The 22,344-nt window shown below is 34.8% G+C and overlaps 2 long non-coding RNA genes and 1 pseudogene across 2 annotated transcripts; 2 read left to right on the forward strand and 1 right to left on the reverse strand.

Moving 5' to 3' along the window:
- Positions 1-10,074: 10,074 nt before the first annotated feature.
- On the forward strand, positions 10,075-10,634 carry LOC145795304 (uncharacterized). The gene is made up of 2 exons (XR_014336033.1): positions 10,075-10,315; positions 10,421-10,634. It is a non-coding gene; the product is annotated as an uncharacterized LOC145795304 (long non-coding RNA).
- Positions 10,635-11,125: 491 nt separating this feature from the next.
- On the reverse strand, positions 11,126-15,108 carry LOC145795305 (uncharacterized). The gene is made up of 2 exons (XR_014336034.1): positions 14,959-15,108; positions 11,126-11,331 (listed from the first exon to the last, which is right to left on the reverse strand). It is a non-coding gene; the product is annotated as an uncharacterized LOC145795305 (long non-coding RNA).
- On the forward strand, positions 13,288-14,721 carry LOC145794906 (protein TIFY 8-like; annotated as a pseudogene).
- Positions 15,109-22,344: the final 7,236 nt, after the last annotated feature.

Genomic DNA, 22,344 nt, shown 5'->3' on the forward strand with positions numbered 1-22,344 from the left:
TGGAAATGACGAATCTGTCTTAAGGACACAGTGTTAAACATTGGACTTGATCACACAAAAAAAAAAAAAAAAAATGTTCAAGAAATTAATTCGGTAAGTAATTAATTTACTTTCTGTTTTATTATTTTCCTATTTTAGATTTTGATTTTGTTTTTGTAACAAAATAAAAATTTGTTATTTATTTATTTATTTTATATCTTGGTTTGATTTTTGTAATCAAACAACCACTCTCATTTTCTTATTTCTTTTGTTTGTTGTTAAGTACACAAACATAATTTATTCATAATACAGTGAAAATTGTCCAACAACCACATGCGTCACCAATTCAGGTTCTAATTAAAGCATGACCCAAGAGAAAAATTACCTACGTTCAGCTCCTTACTCTAATCCCAATCAATCATTATGGAAGAGTACTCTTTGCATTCTCATTTACATCAAGAATTAAACTTCAGCACGGGCTTTGACAAGAAGCAATACTTAATTAAACAGCCTCCCTTAATTAGATGTTACAAAGGAGGCATTCGGCAAGAGGAATTTTTGTACCCAAATTGGCATTGTCAATGGGAAGCCACCATGTGCAATGGCGGAGCCACACCTAGTCCAGGGGGGTCACGTGCCCCCTTGGTTTTGGAATTTTTTTTTTTTGTTGCAAATATAAAGAAAACATTTTAAATAAAAAAATTATAAAATATTATTTAGAGTGAAATATCAATGACATTTTTAAAATTATGAGAATAATAACAGTTGTTTTTTTTTATTGAAAATAAAGATATTACAATAAGTTATATTATTATCTATGAAAATTTCAATACAATGGTGATGTCCATCATTATTAAAATGCAATTATAATTAATCTCAATGAAGATATGAAATTTATTGAATTGTTAGTTACATTTGACATGTGGGATTCATCCTCTATGTGTTTCTTTACTATTGGTTGGTAATATAATATGTCAAAGATGACATAGTACAACTATTATATTGAATTTTTATTGAAATTTTGTATAAAAAATATTTTATCATTTTAAAACTTATATCCATGACTTTTTTTTATATTGTCCATGATATATACTGGTTACAAATAATATATATACATATATATATATATATTTATCTTTCTTGAAGTCAATCATAAAAATTTAAGTGAAATATTTTTGTAAAAATTTTCAATGTTGTAATTAATAAATGTCCTATCTGATTTAATTTTTTGGCTCTGCCACTGACCATGTGGCACTATTTTTCCAGCGTGGAGGGAACAAAGAGGCCTAAGCTATTAAATTTGAATCTATACCATCAGATATAACAGTTACAATTTGAATTCAACTCTAAGCAAAACAATTGGCCTTAACCAGTTCTTACAAAGTGTTGGAACCTAACGACTCTCTATTTAAATGTGTGAGCAAAAAATTGTATGAGGTTTGCTCATAAGTTGTGAATTAGGGACATCCATCTTCAAGGGGATTCCTTGTGCATTGTTAAAGCAATCAATATCTTAGAGGAAGTGCAATTAGTGTGTGGTTGGCTATGAAACACGGTTATGGGTACGAGTATTGGTACTGGTACGAAACGGGTATGTCAATATGGTAAAATTTAAAAAAAAGTAAGGTACGGGTACGGCTTGGTACGCTTATAAAAAATATTTATTTTTAATTTAGAGTAATGCAAAAATTAATTAAATAGTTTAATTTGTTAAGACCCAACCTACAATTAACATTTAATGCCAAAAATAAAGGTATAAATCAAAATTAAATATCAACATATTAAATAACTTACAAACCATAGTTTAATTTTAAAATCATGTTATGTATAAAACTAAAAATAAAAAAGAAGTGTAGTGAAATGAGTTTTATCTCTGCAGTAGAAGAAAATAATGTTTCAACTATAAAGTATGGTACGACTTGGGGTATATAGTAGGTATGTTTGAGTACGTTAAAAATTAAGTAGAAAAAATTTGGATACATGTTTTGTGTACCCAGTACGTATGCAAAAATACCATACGACGTACCATACGCCAGTGAGTACTTGATACGGGTACGATATGTTTTTTGAAGTACCCATGCTTCATAGGTGGCCGGTTTCGAAAGGTTGTGGTCTCTCATATTCCTAGGATGGTAATAAGGTTGCACACTATTTAGCTAGGAAGGCTGTAGATGCTGCTCTTTAAGGTGTTTAGCTTGAAAAGGTCCAAGTCTCTCTTGTTTCAATTGCATCTTTTGATATTGTTAGTTGAGTTTTGGGTTGATACTCCAAAAATAAATAAATAAATTATATGAAATAAACAAATAAATACATAAAAGAATTTTTATTAAAAAAATTTGGAAAATAAAGCTTACAACACTCTTGCAGATTGTAGGAATAATAAGTTGAGGCTTGTGTTGTACACAATCTAGATGGCTCATAGATGGCTCCGGTAGCAAAACATAGAATGTGGGTGATTCGGACAGTCTATGGCGCGTGAATTACATCAACACATAGCAGATACATATTGAAACAAACATTCAGAAGGCACTGAACTTAACTCTTTTGGTCTTTAGTGTGTTTCTAAGTCTTATCCTCATTATTATGTCTTAATTAGGGGTTAAGAAGGCTTAGGATGTACTGAGGATGCCAAAATGTGATTCAAAACACTTAGTCAAACTTGGTCTTCGCTTGAGCGTAACTTCCTTCGCTCGAGTGGTCTGCAAACTCTGCAAAAGTACTGGTTGCTTGATTTTTCCGCTCAACGCACGCTCGACGGTCGCTCTAACATGAGACAGAGGTTCTCGCTCGAGCGCAACTCTGGTCGCTCGAGCAGTCTATAAAACTTGTAAACTTCTGGGAACATGCATTTTACGCTCAAGCGAAAGTGCAAAACAAAGGGTGGTTGCTCGAGCGTAGGTTCTATCGCTCGAGCAGAGAAGTAAAATTCTAGAATTTCCAGATTTGCTCCCAAGCTCAAAACCTTAGAATGCAACCTTTGGGGCCCAAAACTTGAGAAAACATGTTTAAACTTGTCCAGCATCATGAATTCAAAACCGTTTTGCAAAATCAAGGCCCAAGAGTACGTCAATTATTCAACCCAAGTTTGAAACTTTCATGTATATAACATGTATGCAATGCTATGAACTCAAACTTGCTCCAAACATGATCACTTTAGATAAAATGGTAAGAAACTTGATAAATTCTCAAAATAAAGCCAAGATAGACACATGCATGTGTGGGTTGTTTGAAATTCAAACTTAAAATGTGATGAAAATGCATGTATGCAAGGTATGGCTCAAATTCACCTCTCAAAACTTAATTCTTGTTTTAATTCCTCTTGAATTCATGTGTTATATCTCAATTTCACAAATAAAAGCTCAAATCCTTACCCAACTCCTGAATTAGGCTCTAGCTGGCTATATCTTTAAGCTTTTAAGCCAAATCCTTGTCATTTTCTAGCAAATTCCTTCCAATCTCAAGTTTGATCTCAAACCCTCTTGGTCTTTTCTTCCCCTCTCTCACGTTTTGTTTGTTTGTATAGGCTAAAAAATGTAATGAAGAAAAAAATGAGTTAAAGCACATATAAGAGCCTTATATAGGCTTGATTAGTGGTGATTAGTTAAAACTAATCAAATGGACATTAGATTATTCTAATTTAGGGGTTGTTTGGGATGATCTAAATAAATGCACTTTTTGACTTTTTACGAAAAAATGTGAAATATGGGTTAGGTTTGAAGTGATGTGGTAGAGAGATGATGTGATTTAAATGAGATAATGTAACTTAAATAGAATAGTGACTTTTTTACTTTTTTGTATTATGCCAAACTAGGCCTTAATTGTTCCAAATCGAATTTTAATTAAACCTACCATAAAATTCTAAATAACACATAAACCGAGTTAATTTCATGATCGGATGTCGACAAGGCCTTCAATTCGCGGAACAAATTAGAAATACAAACAGATATTTCTACGACAGACAGATATAACCACAAATAATGCAATGCACATGTAATTAATTCAGAATTTCATCTTAATTACTTATTAGGCATTCTTACTCATATGTTGTGCCTATTTGGTGCAGCTTAAAAGCTGCTTATTTCAGCTTTCAGCTTAATTTAAGCTATTTTGATGTGTTTGGTTTAGCTTAACAATGCAACTTATAGCTTTTTGTAAGTCAGAAATCAGCTTATTCTTTGAGTGGGGCAGAAGATGCTTAATTTATAAGTCAGAAATCAGCTTATGTTCATAGTTATAAGTTATAAGTTGTTAAGGCATAAGCTATAAGCGCTTTCCCACAGCTCCACCAAACAGGGCCGTTGTAAGCTAAGTATGGGTCGGGGTTGTTACACCTACCAAAATAGTGACCGAGACCCATCTATATTTTACTCAAAGTTTGCTAAAACAATTGATGATAAAGAACATACAACAACATGCAGATAAAGTGGAATACATAAAGAAAATACATTAGATTGAGATAGGTACCTTTTGGCTTTGAACTTTCCCTAGTGAAAGCCTATTAGACTTGCTGGCTAATTAGTGTATGTGATGCCTTAAATTGTTCAGTTGTTGGTGTAAGCCAAGACAATAGACTAAACACAGAGTATCTCCAAACATAGTTTGTTTCTCACAGTTGTATTTATTTTGGCCTTGAACAACAACTGGTAATTCATGAGTGCTCTAGAGAATTTAGCCTTCTCAATTCTTATAGAACCAGTCTAGCTCACATTTATATAGGTGACTTCTTAATAAGAGTATTCTACTATATCCCACTTGGATGTCCAATACATAAGTAATCATTAAAAGGAAAGCTTATCCTACTAATGTTGCAGGTTTAACTCTTCTTATCATAAAAATGGGTAGGAGAGAATTTTCTTAATGACACAAAAAGTCATCCACAATTCGGTTGTCCCTTTAAACCTAGATTTTAAGATCTCTAGTCGGCTAAGTTGGTTTCTACAAATACACCTAAATTCGTTGATTTCTACACCTTAGTTCCTTTGATAAAAAAGAAGAGCATACAGAGAGCTTTCTCTTAATCGGAACAAAGTTGATTTTCGGCATCTTTGAGGTTCCTCCACTCTCTCTCTCTCTCGTCTTCTAAGCATGAGGTAGGGATTTATTCGCACTTTCTTATGATTTTTAACTTAACTATTTGCTTTTATAAGACAACATTGTGAAAAAGGGGATTTTTGAACAATCTAGGGTTTTGGCTTGAAATAAAAAAAGAGGGGTTTTCAAATGGGTTGTTAGAAATAATCGGGGAAATGTATTTATTATTGAGTTATGATGAAATGATGGATTTCTATCTTTGAAATTGATTTACAAAAGAAAGGGGATTTTGCCCTAAGAATATCAAATGTTGATTTTGTAATGATAAATGGAAATGATGTTGGAAATGTGGAATTGGATTGATGTTGATGATGATGGCGGAGTTAGATATGCATTATCATTCTCATCTTGAGATTTTCGAAAAGTTTATTTTTATGAAAATTATTTATTTGTTTAGAGATATCTGTTTTAGGCTATTGGTGGAGGATAGCTATGATTATTGTAGAAATTGCATGAGAATTAGGTGAATCAAAACTAATTTCTCATCCATTTACATTGAACATTGTCGAATCTTTAACACATTGAAAGTGTATATTATTTGAAAAAAATGGGTGAATACCTTGATGAATCTGGGTAGGAGTGTAATTGTGGTATTATGTTGGCTTGTGTGTCCTTGGTGAAAGTCCAGAAACCCTTGCGGTTAGGTGTCGAGTCTTTCGGTTAATACCAGTAAAAATGACAAATTGGTAGTGCTTGTAGCCTACTTGCAGACACGTCCTAGAGATTCCCAGTGTTGTATTCATTGCCCTATTTCCTATTGTAAAGGAAATGATTCCATGATTTTGTTATAACTTGGCATTGCATGGTTTTGGAAAGAGACATAAAATATTTTCGGCACGAGCATTGCATATGCATTTACCTTATATCTTTGTTAAGATTCATAAACTGTGTGGTAGTATCTTTACTGATCTTTGGCTCATCCTATGTGAGAAAACCATTTTCAGGTGTGGATTATATGCCTCCGCCAATGCAATAACTTGGGATGACTCGGGACTAAAGGCTTCTTTTGTGTATTGTTGTATTTAGGGTCACTACTACAAAAATAGTTAAAGATCATACTTTGACAAATGAAAATATCTCACTTTTATTGGAAGTGTGATAAAAAAATTAGATTGATAATTTAATCACACTTGATTTGATTGAGTATGATAATATTTATTTTTTATATCACTTTTCAATTAAGTGTGATTATATATATATATATATATATTTATTTAATCACACCTTCTAATTAACATGTGATTATATTTATTTTTTATGTCACTTTTTAATTAAGTATCATTATATCTTTTTTTTAATCACAAATTATAATTAATGTATGATTATATATACACTACTACAATAATATATTTACTTTTAATCAGATTTTTTTAACATGGTGATGCTAGGGGCCTTGAATTGTCGAGGCTCGAATGCCTTGACATTTCCTCTCTTTTCCTTTTTTTTTAATCACATTCTAATTAATGTGTGATTATATATATACTACTACAATAATATATTTACTTTTAATCAAATTTTTTAAACATAGTGATGCTAGGGGCCTCGAATTGTCGAGGCTCGAATGCCTCGACAATTTCTCTTTTTTTTTTTTTTTTTTTTTTTTTGGGGTTGTGTTGGTTTAAATTTTTTTTTTTGAAAGGGTAGTTATGTGTAGTGGTGTTCCAAAAAACTAGACATCCCGCATCAATTCAGCTCAGGTTAAACTAATTAAGTGATAAAATTGATTAAATTGATGTGGAATGTCTAGTTTTTGACACACTCCTAAACATAACCACCATTTCAAAAAATAAAAAAAAAACTAAAAAAAAAATCAAACCAACGCAGCCCAACAATATAACTGGGAGTATGCATTGCTACAGTACATATGGCTCTCTTTTTTTTGGTCGTTTCTGCCCTTGTTGCTTGTTCAGTGAAACACTCTCATCTACTTTAACATTGTGGACTATTTGGTAAAGAGCCCTGCTGGGACCCCAGCGAGGGGTGACCCCAGCACCCCCCTTCAGGTGGGGGGCTGTGATTGTAAGGTAAAAAAAAAAAAAAAAAACAGTTTTCAACCGATCAAAATTCAATGTGGTGGTGGGGTCACCCCACTGGCTCCAAGGTATTTTTCTTTTGTAAATTGCTACCAAAGTGAAAAACGTGTTTGTTTGTTTTTTTTATTATATATTTTTAGTACCTTTTTTAACTACTTGATTCACATAGTGTGAACGACAACCGTCCACATCTTCTTTTTGTCTTGGGAAATGGGAAGGACCTTCTTGGGAAGCCACTTTCTTGTATTATTTTTTTTATTTTGCTTTGGAGAATGGATGAGTGACTGTGGTGCCTCAATTTAGGGTGTATTATGGCTTTATTTTTATGATCCAAATCGTTCATTTTATAGGGTTTGTTGAAAACTTCATGCCTACCAAAAATCATATTAATCGGATATCAAAAACTATATGATCGGTAACCAAAAAAATAACTAATAAGTTTTATTTTGAGAAATAACATAAATAATATGCAGCTCGATCATATAGTTGTTGATATCCGATTAATATGATTTTTGGTAGGCATGAAGTACTCAACAAACCCTACAAAATGAACGGTTTAGATCATAAAAATAAGGCCATAATACACCCTAAATGGATGCACCACAGTCACTGCTGTGCTCCACGCACAGCAGTGACCCCTGTTCCTCTCTGACATGGCTTGCAAAATCTTCTCTCGCGGTTCAACAATCGAATCGAACAATCACCGAATCTTGTCTCTCTATATCTCTCAGGAGTCCGGATCCTCTGCCGTGTTTCTCTGCGGCCGTCCCTGCGGCGCCCCAAAACGACGTCGTTTTGGGGCAAAAATTCAAAAAAAAAATGACGCAAAAACACAGAATCAGAAGAGGGAGAGGGGGAAGAAGAAAGCAGGGGGAGAGAGAGAGGGGAAAGCAGCCTCAACCTCAAGCAAGCACCTGGGCTACAACGGCACCACCATCGGATTCAATCCCTACGGCGATCTCTGGCGCAACCTCCGCCGCATCACCGCCATCCAGATCTTCTCCTCCGCCGGCCTCCACCACTTGTAATGTTGAACCAGATCTGAGAGATTCAGATCAAAAGAAGGCCTCAATCAATATATATATATATATATGTATATTCTTCGATATATATATATATATATATGTCTATTCTTCGCTTGTGTTCCCTCCTTAAAACAGAGGTTGGCAGATTGTCAATACATCCATGATCTAAGCTGAGTTGATTTGCTTGCTCCTAGTACAGGAAGACCCAAAAATTATCACATGAAAAGTTAGGACGGACTTGTATGAAATGCAATTTGAAAAATCTGACAACAGGCATAATGGAGCATGAAGTAGCAAAACAACCCAAACTACAACCCACTTTGTGTGTTTAGAAAAAAAACACAGATGATGAAGTGTAAGAGAGGCTGTGTTTCAAACCCACTTTGTGGTCTTCTCCTCTCTCTTCCTCTCCCCCTGCTTCCTTCTTCCCCCTCTCCCTCTTCTGATTCTGTGTTTTTTGCGTCATTTTTTTTTTAATTTTTGTCCCAAAACGACGTCGTTTTGAGGCACCGCAGGGACGGCCGCAGAGAAACACGGCAGAAGATCCGGACTCTATCTCTCAGTAGCGTCTCTTTATCTCTCTGGATGATGATGGTGGTGAGAAACCTATCGGAGATGAGTTGCTTCTCTTTATTTTGTCTCTATGAATGTGTCTTGTTATTCACTTTCGTTCAGTTTCTTTACATAATCTGACTTCGTGTTGTAAGAATGGCTGCTTTAGTTTGGGGTTTTCCATTTTTTATTTTCTTTTGCATTCGCACGTTTTTCGGCGGATAAGGGTTTGTGGGTTTGGCTTTGTTTTCTCTAGGTTTATCTTTTCTATTCTCAGTTGTCAGACAAGCTCTTGCTGGTTTCCTTATTTTGCTGGTTTATCACTATGTTTTTGTGCTTTATATGTATATTCCTGTACATATTAATCATGAGTGAGGTTCAACCATTTTTTTTTAAAAAGAATAAATCAAAAAATCTTTGTGCATATATGTAAAAAAGCAAACACAAATGTGAAACCTTTAATAATTTTGTTTCTATCTTATTTACATATTATTATTCAAATTAATTATTGTCATACGATCGTATCCCCCTTCTAAATAATAGATTACTGCTTATATATCTATATATGCATGTGTATGCATCTATTTGCAACTGAAATGATTTGGATTTCATAATTTCTTCAACATGCATTGGTACCATTCTTATTCGTTGATTTTCTTTGGGGGTTTTAGAGTATTTTAAAATTTTCTCTCTTTCCTATCTAAGCTAATTTATGTGTTTTGAAATTTTTACTGTACAATCCTGTATATATGTGAATTAAGATTAATGCAAATATTAATTTTTTCCTTATGTAAGCCTCTTGGTGTAAATCCCGCATATTCTCGTTCTTATTTAAGAAAGAACTTTAGCTTTTAGGGCATCTCACTGACCATTTCCTCAATTTTCTACTATCTTTTCTTTTCTACCATTGAAGTTCTTACTTTTCTTAGTAAACCTTGATTTGATTTGATTTTTTTGTTCATGGATGTACGCTATTTTGTGAGAAATAGAATATGTGATATCAGTGTTCTAAAATTTTCATTACACACTGGCTGTAAATTAATAATGCAAGTTTAAGATTGTTTTCAATAGGAACCTGAATGCTTGTGTTGCCCAAGGAAATAAAAGATTCATATCCATGATTCCATCTGTATTGAATCTTAATGCAAGTTGAAAATAGGTAGTCATAACTGAGTGTAGGTCCACTAGCTTTTGATGAATATCATTCCTTGGATTCTACATTTCCCTTAATTGTAGGGGTGAAAGAATAACCGGAAGGACCGACAAAACCGACCGAACCGAACGATTTTCGGTCGGTGTTTTAAGTTTTTAAGTGTTCGGTTCGGTTCGGTTCGGTGCAAAAATAGTGAAAAAACCGACCGAACCGAACCAAACCGATTTCACCCCTACTTAATTGTGATGTTTTTTTGAATTTTTCTTATAAATGTTTTAAATTATTTTATCTTTGATTTATCATAAATTTTTTGAAGTTATTATGATGTCTTGTTTCATTGAATTCCACAGTTTCATTGGAAAGAAATATCAGCACTTTTGCCTGTTCAATGGTATGCTTTGTGCCTGGGTTTATTTGCATCAATTACATCACCATAGCAGTTATTTTTTGCAAGTGGCTTGAAGAGAGCTTTTCAAATTAAGGTGCATCTTGTTCACTATTTCTTTGCTCAAATTTATAAATTTGTATCAGCATCCAAATGAGATCCATAGTAAGTGTTCATTGGCTTTCTTCCTCAATTATTGCAGGATTTTGGTGATAGTATATTCCTGGACATGGTGGGTTTACTGACAGAATGGACTGTCAGGTTGGGTACTAAAATTTTCAGTTCTTGCAGACATTTATTCATACCAATTCATTTGTTGCCTCTAAATTATTCTTATTCTTAAGATATTATATTCTCCAATGTTGGATTTCTTCTTTGGCTGATTGTGAGTAGTATGTGCTAAAAGCTTTTATATATTGTTTCATTTTCACAATGCTGGTTATGTTGTTCCAGATTATTTTTATTCTTTAGCTCACACATCTGATTTGTTTTATCTTTCTAAATGTTTGTGCTTTGCATAGAATAAAATAAATAACCATAGGGGGAAACAAAGGGTGAACAACTAAATTGGTATGGTTCAACTCAAAGAGTTAATTCAGATTGGCTGCTTATATAGCTCACTCTGAACATCATGCGAGGAAATTGTTTCATAGGTCTTTTTTAATTGTGTGGTTTTTTTTTTTTTTTCATCAGTGCTATTATTAGCATGATCAAGTTTCTTTTCTTAAGATAATATTTTTTTGTCACTTCCATGCTATTCTGTTGGTATATTTTTGTTAAATCTAAATTTATTTCAACATGTGTCATATTGTAAATTGTTGAGGTGTATCAAGCATGCATTTTTAAGATAGCTGTTTGTACATTTATTTAATGTATTTCTCTTCTCATAATTGCTCATCTTCTACTTTTTTCTTTTTTCTTTTTTCTTTTTTTAATGTTCCTATCAGTTTGTGTTTTTATTTTTAAGATTATAAGATTGATTGATTTTCTTTTAAATTTTATTATTATTTATAAATTGGGATGGCCCCCATTGAACACCATGTCATTCCTCAACTTCCAAACTGACCACAGCATCACTAGTGGCACCATATTCTAAATTTTCCTCTCCTTCATCTTGAGTGTAGAAATTTAATGTATAAAGAAAAATAGAGAATTGTATTATTGATTGATGTATTGATATATCTATTACAATGATTCATGATTCCTATATATAGAAAAGGGTGAGTGTGTAGTAGGTAAGGAGTAGGTGAAGTGGAGGTGGTAGTGGTGTAGTGGGTTAGGTTTAGTGGAGTAGGTGAGGTGGTAGTGGTGTAGTGGGTTAGGTTTAGTGGAGTAGGTTTAAGTGGGTGAAGTAGGTGATAGGTTTTAACAGCCCCCCGCAAACTCAATGGGGATAGGAACTAACCAACTTGAGTTTGGAGAGAGTTACAAAACAAGAAAATACATAAAAACAAAAGAGGATAGGAGACACTGTATGGTCGTGTCAGACCATTGGTGAAGACACTGGATGGTGGTGTCATAACGTTGTAGAGGACACTGTATGGGGGTGTCATAACGTTGTAGAGGATGGCGGTGTCAGACCGATATAGAAGACAGTTTATGGGGTCATGTCGGACCGTTGTAGCAGACAATGTTGTGACAGTTTACAGAGTCTTGCTGGACCCTTGTAGAAACTAACCGGAATCAATGTCGGGACAGTTTACAGAGTCCTGTCGGACCCATAAGGAGCTAACCGGAATCAATGTCGGGACAGTTTACAGAGTCTTGTCGGACCCCTAAAAAGTCGCACCCTCAAAAGGTGTGCCCAATCTTTCAAAAGGCGTGCCATCAAAAGGCATGCCCAATCCATAAAAAGGCGTGCCAGATATGATGGCGAGGCACGTGAGTGCCTTGGCTGGCGCGCCCGTTTGTCGTCTGGCGTCGAGTGGCGCGCGATACGCGTGGATGCCTCGGCTATTTAACCAAGACGGAGGCTGAGGCTGAGGCAGAAGCTGAGATAGAAAAACTGAGAGAAACCTCTGAAAAAGTCTTCATTTTGCTGAGAAAGATACTCTGTAACACTCTGTTGCCAACCCTTCTCTAAAACACTCAGCAACCAATAACATGGCCTCGTCTTCCCGTTCAGCTACCCAGAATATGGCCTCTTCGTCCCGTGGTCTGCTCACTCTCTTTCCCGACCTCAACGAGTCAACAAGAGAGATAACTGGTGCGGTGGCCAGTGGACCTCAACCAAGCCCCTCTGGTTTTGCTCCGTTGAACTTTCTGATGCGGTCGGTGGAGCAAAAAATGGCGGTGCAAACTGATATTGAGGCCAATCAGTATACTTTGAAGTCATGTGTAGAGACCATGACGGCGGTCACAAACCTATCGCACCGGCTGCAGAGTAGGACAAATGAGGTGCAGCAGTTAAACGCCCAGCTGGCTCTGCTCCAACGCATGTATAAGGATGCGCGAGCAGAGATAAGTGTGCTAAAGGCGGAAAATAAGGAGCTGAAGCGGAAGGCCACCGTGATGTTCCGATTTGGAGGTCCACCATATGCTGCAGTGAAGGAGCAGGGAGTAGTGATCGTGCCCAGTGGAGTGGGAAACACGGAGGCAGCACCGTCAAGGGCTGCCCAGGACGGAGGCAAGAAGAAGAGACCGGCGGCAGAGTAGAGAAGAAAATCCTGCCTGTGGATGTGGCTGTTTTGTTGTTGTTGTGGTTTTTTTTTTTTTTTTTTTTTTTTTTTTGGTGTAAAATTGTGATCGGGGTTGATCCCCTGATATGAATAAAAAGAGTTTGGTGTGCAGTTCGTCTGCGTCTTCTGCGCGTTTTTTTTTTTTTTGTAAGAATAATAAAAATAATAATAAGAAGAATAATAAGACATTAAGGGAGAAAGCATATGCGGTGGAGAGAAAAAAAGATATAGCTTTATAAAAGATATAAAGAGAAGTGTGATAAAGAAAAGGGACCAGAGAGAGGAAAGGGCATTGGTGATCACGTGGGTAACCTTTTTTTTGTTGGTTTTTTTTTTTTTTTTTTTTTTGGTTAAGAGATATATATTTTATAATGGGTGCGGGCAACAGCACATGAAGAGGAAGAAAGTGTGTTTTCAAAAAAAAAAAGGATGAGAGAGAGAGAGTGGGTGGAGGAAAAATATTAAAAATGTTTTGCCTCATAAAAAAAAAAAGAAGTGAGTGGTGGTAAAGACGTCTTGGGCAGATCAAAAACTTTGGAAAAAAAAAGAAAGAAAAGAAAAGTGAAAAAAGAGGAGGAGAGAATGGGGACAGCCCACGTGGGTATAGCAGTGGGCAGTGGGTATAGCAGTCAACAACATGATCAACACCCATTATGCTCTATCCCTCAGCAGCCCAAAACCTGAGAGAGAGCAATGCTAAAAAACACCAACGACGAAGTTAAACCCCCCATTTTTGATGACTTTCTGGGTCGGAGCTGTGCCTCCGATTCGTCTCCTGCTGCGACGGTGAAGCCGGGTGTAGGAGGTGTCGCTGGCGGCCTCCGCCTCTGTTGGTGGTTCTTCTGGCGATGGCCGTGGACCCATCTCCGCCACTTCTGATCTGGGTTCTGATAGACAGGTTGCAAATCATTTTGAGGGGGGTTCCATTCTATGGCCCTAGGAGTGATCTCACCGGGACTGAGATGAGTAACCGATTCGCTGGAAATAAGCGAAGTAATTCAGATTCAGCTTTCACGGGGTAATCCAGAGATGGGTTTCCACAAGCGGGACCAGAATCCCTCGATGGCTTGCATTTGATGAAGATACTTCGAAATGCAGGGGGAGAGAGGCCTAGGCATTCCCATGATGAGGCTATGATCTTTGGTATGCATCCGATGAGGCCAACTCCAACTTCTCGTGTATTACAGCCACCTACTCGCAGTAGGACCGATGCCAGTGGGTCCAAATGGGAGCGAGCTATTCCCTTGAACGTGGGCCCTTCGATGCAGTATCCTCCACGGGTGGGCCAAGTTGCTACTTTTGGGGGTCAAGTACCTTCAAACAGATTCAAGGATGCCAATTTAGGTCCTTCGGCTATATCTCAAACAGCTGCTGATGAAGGGTCTCGCACTGGAATTAAAGGGTCTGGAATTTTGAACTCCATTAATGCTAGCAGTGGAGTCTCTGATAGAAACCCATCTGGGGTGCTGCTGCCTGGTAGTAAGCAGAAGTCCGGAACTCATAATTCCGAGCCAGAATCTTTGACTCCGAGACCTAGTCAACATGGATCAATATCGTCCAGTCGCCAGATGACTATATTTTATGGTGGTCAAGCCCATGTTTTTGATGATGTTCACCCGAACAAGGCAATTTTTTAGAAGATACGGACGATCGACCATGGTGTTGCATACAAAGATCTGAGCACACAGAGGATCTTGTGGGAAGATGCAGCGGAGTGAAGGTATGTGTAGAGGTCCGGCGGGCGGCCAAGGCGCGACTGCCGCCCGCCGGTGAAACAGAATGACTAGGTTGTTAACCTTGCTCTGATACCATGTAGAAATTTAATGTATAAAGAAAAATAGAGAATTGTATTATTGATTGATGTATTGATATATCTATTACAAGGATTCATGATTCCTATATATAGAAGAGGGTGAGTGTGTAGTAGGTAAGGAGTAGGTGAAGTGGAGGTGGTAGTGGTGTAGTGGGTTAGGTTTAGTGGAGTAGGTGAGGTGGTAGTGGTGTAGTGGGTTAGGTTTAGTGGAATAGGTTTAAGTGGGTGAAGTAGGTGATAGGTTTTAACATTGAGCTTCACCCCATCCCACCATTGTAGCAAGGCTTCAATAGAACTAGGGACTACCCAACACACATCCCACCAGCTCACTAATGCAGACCAGACTCTCCTATACTGCATGACAGAATCCTCCTTGTCCTCTGATAACTGGAACAATCTTGGAAATTCCTCACTGAGCAATCTATTATTGCACCACTTATCCGACCAAAATTTTGTTCTTTCCCCATTCCCAGTCCTTACTCTTGCATTTTCCAAGTAAAACTCTACCAGCAGTGGGTTATACTTAGCAATACTCAATATACCCTGCCTAATTGGAGACAGGCTTCTTTAATAACTCTGCCAGCAGTGGGTTATCCTTAGCAATACTCAATATATCCTTAGTAAAACTCTACCAAACCCCTTCTTTAATAGACTTCAATTCCAGTTGTTGAATTCAGCTATTGAAAATAAAGTGCACAAATCACATGGTGTCACACTTTTTGATCATATGAAAATTGGTGGAACTTTATTCTAAGAAACTTCATTTCAATCCATGTATTTTCTTGTTGAGATGAAATTGGATGCACTCTTTACAAATTAATGATATCGATAATAAAACTTGTTTATGATAGGTGTCATTTTTGTGGGTTAAAATGGAATGGGACCTCAACTTGTATGGCCAAAAAATACACATTTTCTAAGTGATGAAATCTCGTCCCCTTTCTTGTTATGGGCAAGAAGCATGTGCCAAAGTTAAGAGATTGCTTTTAGAACAGTTTGAGAGACTGCTTTTAGAAGCATTCATGATGCATAATCAAGGCAGGGGAAATGTCATTTTGGTCCTCAGTCAGTTGTCTTTTTATTTATATGATTGGAAAGGAAAACTTCTTTGACGACCAAAGTGTGGATTATTCTAGCCATGATAATACACATGAGTAAACATAGAAAACTATAAACCCATGATAAAACAACATAATCCTAATTCTCCACAATACTGAAGTCTCAGGAAATGAGTTTAACCTTCCAGTCCTCAGAAAAAAGAGAGTACCCGAAGTTATGAACATATGAATCTGTCAATCTGTAAATGATGGGGCTTGCGTGCATCCCTGTAAGAAGCACTGTTTGTGCACGTTTTTTTTTTTCTTTTTTTTTTTTGTCAGAAAAAAAAGTTACCTCTCTCTTTTGCTCTCGTTTTTCGTACTGCAGTTGCTTGAAGCAGCCTGATGTTTTACAAACATAGCGGCAGGAAAGCCAGAAGAAACTAAAGCTTTGTTGACTGCTTTACCATTGCTCTTTGCTCATCTTGGAGGTTGATGATGGTTTCTGCATTTTCCATTCAATGTGAACGAATGTAAATGGTTCTTTCTTTTTCTTATCAGAAAAAGTAAATGCTTTTTCTTTTTCTTCTTCTTTTTGTGTGTAGTATTTTTTTCTTTCTCCATTTCCTCTGGCTTTCTGAGACCTAAGAGTGACTGACAGTAATTAAAGATATCAGGTTAAGTACTATACATTGAAATTGGATTAGGTAACCACAAGTATGTCCATTTTTGGATCATTGAACTGCTGTTTTTGTGGAATAGCACTATTATTGAGTTGGGTGAAGTAGTGACGGTTAGGGTGGAATAGCACTATTATTGAAGTCTCCAAAGTATGCATTGCTCATTGCTCATCTTGGATTATGTTGTTTTATCATGTACTCCTATAATATGAGGGAGTATGCATTGCTACAGTACATGTGGCACTATTTTTTTGGATCTTTTCTGCCCTTGTTGCTTGTTCAGTGAAACGCTCTCATCTGCTTTAACATTGTGGACCATTTTGTAAATTGCTACCAAAGTGAAAACTGTGTTTGTTTTTTGTTTTTTGTTTTTTTTTCCTTATATATATATATATATATATATATATATATATTTTAGTACCTTTTTTAACTGCTTGATTAACAAAGTGTGAACCACAACCGTCCACGTTGACCTTCTTGGGAAGCCAATTTCTTGTATTATTTTTTTATTTTGCTCTGGAGAATAGGTGAGCGGCTTCTTTGACATGGCTTGCAAAATCTTCTCTCACGGTTCAACAATCAAATCAAACAATCACCAAATCTTGTCTCTCTATATCCCTCAGTAGTCTCCTCTCTCTGGACGATGATGGTGGTGAGAAACCCTATTGGAGATGAGTTGCTTCGCTTTTTTTGTCTCTACGTGTCCTGTTATTCACTTTTGTTCAGTTTCTTTACATAATCTGACTTCGTGCTGGTTAGTTTGGGGTTTTCCATTTTTTATTTTCTTTTGCATTCGCATTTTTTTCGCCGGATAAGGGTTTGTGGGTTTGACTTTGTTTTCTTTGGGTTTGTCTTTTCTGTTCTCAGTTGTCGGACAAGCTCTTGCTGGTTTTCCTTATTTTGCTGGTTTATCATTCTGTTTTTGTGCTTTATATGTATATTTCTGTAAATATTAATCATGAGTGAAGTTCAACCTTTTTATTTTTATTTTTAGAAGAATAAATCAAAAAATCGGTGTGCATATATTTAAAAAAGCAAACACAAAATGTGAAACCTTTAATAATTTTGTTTCTATCTTATTTACATTTTAATTTTCAAATTAATTATTATCATACAATCATATCCCCCATCTAGATAATAGATTACTGCACATATATCTATATATGCATGTGTATGTATCTATTTGTAACTGAAATTATTAGGATTTCATAATTTCTTCAACATGCAATGGGACCATTCTTATTCGTTGATTTTCTTTGGGGGTTTTAGAATATTTTAAAATTTTCTTTCATATCTAAGCTAATTTATGTGTTCTAAAATTTTTACTGTACAATCTTGTATATATGTGAATTAAGATTAATGCAAATATTAATTTTTTGCCTTATGTAGGCATCTTGTTGTAAATCTCGCATAATCTCATTCTTATTCAAGAAAGAACTTTAGCTTTTAGGGCATTTCACTAACCATATCCTCAATTTTCTACTATCTTAAATTAAAAAATGGGTTCCATTACTATTAAAATTAAATAAATAAAAGCAGCAATAGACTCATAAGCAAAATGGCTTTTAACTTTTTTTAGAACAAACACAAGTCTTCAAATGTCTTTGGCTTTTCTTCGGCTTCGTATGTTTCTTTGATATATGACATGAAACGTCATGAGTTTTGAATGCCTAATAAATGTACACACACAACGCCCTTTTTTCCCAATCTAATAAACAATAGGAATTACAACAATAGGGGAAAGAAAGATGATATTCAAGTAAATAACAAAGGTTACAAGGTTAGTTAGTAATTTAGAAATTTTCCAAAGAGATTTCATCTTCCCAATCGCGATAATCGGATATTGATTATTCAGTATGCCCCTTCTTTTGTTACTTTGTAGATCTTACTCCCAATGCTTACCAATGGTTACATATCACGTAACGCCAACAGAGGTCCTCAAAAGAGACGGTAAAATAAGGACCTTGTTAATTCCTTCCTCACCAAAATCACCTAGGGTTTGAATATAACAACTCCGTTCAAGGATTCCAAAACAACTACTTGCGTAAGACTTTACCTTTCAAAAGGGAAGACGTCTTGCTAACCAATTCAATGTAAACATAACCTTATCTCATAACAATACTCATGTGATTGAAACCTCATTAGCCACCCTATTAAGTTCTCCGTTTAGATTAATGTTTTAAGTTAGTTAGCACAAGCAAATAAAAAATAAATAAATAAATTTGCATAAGTATGAGTATCATCAAAAGATTAAAATAAAAGGTATATATATAACCATGACATATGTAATATCATACTAAGACATGATCACAAACTAATAGGTACATTCATGAAGATAAGAGCATAGAACACTACTGCAAAAATAAATTTCTAGATTCGGTACCATTTAAGGATTAAAATTAAAAGAACCATTTCAGATTTTTCTCGAGCCTGGTCATCTTATAGTTCGTAGAAAATTTTATCTAGTTTCAAAATATTTTTCAAAAGTGAGATAGCTTTTCTAGATTTTTAGTTCTTCAAGAAATACTCTACCGCTGTCCAGATTTGTTGATCGTTACACAAATTGGATTTTCTTTCAAACCGTTCACTCTTTTTCAATAAAACCAATTTTACTTGAAAGCTAACCCTTTAAGGAAGTTTTTGACATAAAAATTAGGTCAAGAAATTTTTTCTACATTTTTCTAGAATTTTCGCAAGTTGCTTGAAAAGCTGGTTCTTTGAGCACAAAGATTGAAATAATAGAAAAGGTAAGAAAAGAGGATAACCAAAGATAATTTTTCACTTGTTTTATAATAAAAGCATGTTAAATAGTATATATTAAACTCAGAAATTCATATTGAAGGTGTTCCTTTAGAAACTATGAGAGATAGGTGTAGAAAAAGATAGTTTTGCATCGATTTAGAGAAAACACAGTAAGAGTGGAATAAGGCTCAATTCTTTTCAATTTTAAAACAAGAACACCATTACAATGCATCTGAAAATATTATTTTGAACCTCTAGTAACATATATTTGAAAAAATAAAATAAAGAAGAGAGTTGTACTTGAAGTTAGGTGAAGTGCAATTGCCGACTAAAATTTAGTTGCTAAAAGAAAAATATATGCCGACTAAATTATTTTTAGTAGTTAAAGATTGTATATTTAGTGACCAAATTTTTGTTGCCCAAAACTCTATTTTCAACGACTAAAACTCAATTGGTTGGCAAAAGTAAAACAAATACCAACTAAATTACTTTAGTAGCTAAAGATTGTACATTTAGGGACCAAATATTTTTTTAGTCTTCAAAAACCCTATGTGCAATGACTAAAACTCAATTAGTCGCCAAAAGTTAAACAAATGCCGGCTAAATTATTTTTAGTAGCTAAAGATTGTACCTTTGCCTACCAATTTTTTTTAGTCACTAAAGCGTGCACCTTTGCCAACCAAATTTTTTTTAGTAGCTAAAGTGTATACTTTTGGCAACTAAATTTTTTATAGTCCGCATTTTTAGTTGCTGAAAGTGTATTTTCTCGTAGTATAAATGTGACATTATTGATGTGGTAGTCCAAACTAATGACATAAAATTACACTTTTGATATGGTGACTCACATTTGTTTGGTAGTTAAGAGAAGGGTTATAAATGTGAGTTGTGATTTGTCGTTTGTCAAAAATATAGGTGAGCAATGTTACATGGTCTCTCTTCTCAAGGAAAGAAAAGAGTACTGGAAAGCCGATATTGCTTAATAGGTTGAAATTAATACTAAATGTTTGTGTTTCCCTCACATTTTTTGCTTGATTGTAATGCTTTTAGAACGAAGGTCTTGTTAACAAATGTCTAAGAAGTACAAGAAAAAAACAGGACAAGTGTAGAAATTAATACATTTTTCATTAGGTTCATAACACTTTTCATTTATTTTGAAATATTTTTTTAATTATTTTAATATTTTCAAGACACTTTATATACTAATCCTCACATCAAACAATGTATTTGCCTTAAAAACAAATGTAATAGTGTTGGTAGTAGTTAGTTTGGTACTACAAAGTCCAATTGACTGGGCCTTCCCTATATGGGGAATGCCTACTTCCTCAAATTATGAAGGGGACTTGGGGGATTTTGAAATTGCTTTCCCAACCACAATCAGAAATACCATGGACCATGAAAAGATATTTCAAAATTTATCTTGAAATGAGTAATATAGTATAAATTAAAGTTCATGTGAAGTGAGCCTTATTTAGAATGATTGTGATTAATAAATATATTTTTCTGAATACTTTTTTGAGAATTCGTTCTTGAATTTGTAGTATTGCTAATATAGAATAATTTAGGTAGATTTAAACTCTTGGCTTGAACTTCATGGGAATGGGGTTGCTGCTTTGAGGGCTTGTGGGAGTTTATCCTCGGTCTATTTTGATGATTTGAACAATTCATATTGCATCGTCGAGTATATTGTCCTTGCAAAAAATTAAGTTAATTGGACATTCGTAGCCCCATGATCAAGTCCTAATTGTTTTTAAAAAAATTATTAAAACCATATTAACGTTTTATTTTTTTTTTAAAATGTGTATTTGTTGTAGGGCTACATATATCCAATTAACATGGTTTTGATTTTTTTTTTTTTTTTGGTATGAATAATTTATTCAACGAACCCTACAATATGAATAGTTTGGATTATCAAAATATGCTTGGGATAACTTCCACGAGCCCTCACAACAGGCTGTTATGCCCAAAGGCACAACAGCATCCCTCTATTCGAACTTCATTGTGTTGTCCCATTGTTGTTACTAGAAGACCAAGACAGCTCATACCGTGTACCAAAAAAAAAAAAAAGAAAGACAGCTCAAGCTGATTGCAAAAATACATGTTTCATACGTATCTCATATATCTTGTATGTATGGTGCATCACTTTTATGTCTGGCATATCGTATGATAAAAAATGATGAAGTATGGTTACTAAGTATGAAGGTATTGATATACACTCTTAAAAGGGCATATTTTATGCACTTAAAATTTCAGTCACAATTTCATAATTTCCATTAATTTGGACTATGACAAAAGTAAATTGGTTTATATATATAAAATAAAAATAAAAATCACTAGTCACTTACAACCAAGCTCACTTTAATTCATAATAAAACATCACCAAATTTTATCACCAAGATTACTCTCTCTTATTTTTTTTTTTTTTTTTCCGATTCAAATCACTAAGATTACTTTGATTCATAACAAAATATCACAAAATCTCGTAACAAAACTAGTTTGTGCCATTAAATTTTTTTTTTTTGGGGACAAAAGTCTCATAACCAACCAGCATACCTTCATAATCAAATTCATCACAAATATAACGAAAGTCTCATAACTAAGCACTTGTAGTATTGAATTTTCCCAATAAGTAACTGATGTTAATTTTTAAATTTTTTTATTTGAAGACTCTTCTAAATCTAGTTATACCATAAATTCAAACTAGTATGTTGAAATGCACTGATCAACTATATATGGTACCAACAATGAAATTGGCACTACCCTATTCGGTACAATATTAACAACATTGCAATAAGGGTAATTGTGGCTGGAATTCTTTTGGATTTATTTTTCTCTGTGGAAAACCAATTTCCGTTGTTAGCTCCAAGGAGCTGTGATTTGGTGTGGTTACAATTATTGCTTGATGGCTCCTCTTGTATATATGTTCATTACATTTTTGTATTAAAATTTTCACCTAACAATATCTACTAATAATTCTATGTGACAATTCATGGAGACTGCTTTTATTAATAGAATGATATGATAAGTTGGCGTTGGTACTTACATGCATTAACATCTACTTCCAAATGCAAAATTAATGAACTATGCCCTATTTATGTTGTTTGGTGCCTTTGTTTATAAACGACTGTATTTATACCACAAGAACACTATGGCAATAAATGAAGAAACCTCCAATCCCT

The sequence above is a fragment of the Camellia sinensis genome, chromosome 7 (genome assembly GCF_055761805.1).
Source record: "Camellia sinensis isolate YWXY chromosome 7, ASM5576180v1, whole genome shotgun sequence".
Lineage (NCBI taxonomy): Eukaryota > Viridiplantae > Streptophyta > Magnoliopsida > Ericales > Theaceae > Camellia > Camellia sinensis.